Here is a 1,160-nt window from a genome sequence, read left to right on the forward strand (position 1 = left end):
TGGCTTCAATGACAAGGTATCAGACGCGTTGTGCTGTCTTCGACATTGCAAGGCGGGTTCCTCCTTCCGGACTCCCGAATAGTCTCCAGACGAATTGATCGTGTCCGGACCTGTAACACACACAGCACACAACCGCAGAGAGAATATAATAACACACGAGTCCAATCTGCTGACAACTTTAGTAATGTGACGTCACGCCTGTCCGGTCATAATTTTGAACCGTTTTTCGCCCCATGTTTCGAGATGCGGTTGTCATTGGCACGTCTTGTCAAAGCAGAGATCGTGTCCCCTTATTATGGGATTCTCATCAACACGGGCATGGGTAACCCAACCATGCCGTTTACACAGCCCTTGGGAGCAGGTGAATTTTAAGGCGAATGGGGGGGCGTTCGATATTCACCGCCCTTATAAGGAGATAAGATTCTCCTTCTTCTCCCACGTTTTCTTCCTGCCTCTCCGTTTTTGAGCTCCAACGCCCAAGTTCCCATTTCCCTGTCTCGAGAAAGCACTCAACCATGTACGGATCCGGAGGTCAAGGCAAATGGACGGCCTCCTTTGTTAAGGAGGAGGACATCGCCAAGCTTCGGGCGGCCGGGTACCTGGCGAAGGAAATCGCCCACCGTCTTCCAGCCCGGGGACAAATCATCCCCACACCGAAGCCCAACGAGAGGGTAGTGTTCATCCCTCATTTCCTTCGCGGGCTAGGGTTTCCACTCCACCCCTTCGTCCGCGGGATAATGTTCTACTACGGGATAGACTTCCACGATCTATCCCCGAACTCCTTCCTCAATATCTCGGCGTTCATCATCGTGTGCGAGACCTTCCTCCGCATCCACCCCCACTTCGGGATGTGGCTCAAAACCTTCAACGTGAAGCCCAAGGTGGTGGACAGACAACACGCAGAGTGCGGGGGCGCCATGGTGAGCAAGCTCACCAATGTCTCTTGTCCAAAAGGCACATTCGTGGAATCTTTCAAGGAATGGCAGAAGCTATGGTTCTACATCATCGAACCCCGCGACGCCACCTGGGCCGCGGCTGCCGAATTCAACTCCGACGCCCCCGTGCGGCTCACCTCCTGGGTTGAGAAGAGACCAAACTGGTGTTCGTCAGACGAGCTGATTGCGCTGCAAACGCGTATCCAAAGTATGATCGATAGGGAC

Source organism: Triticum urartu, chromosome 2 (assembly GCF_003073215.2).
Source record: "Triticum urartu cultivar G1812 chromosome 2, Tu2.1, whole genome shotgun sequence".
NCBI lineage: Eukaryota > Viridiplantae > Streptophyta > Magnoliopsida > Poales > Poaceae > Triticum > Triticum urartu.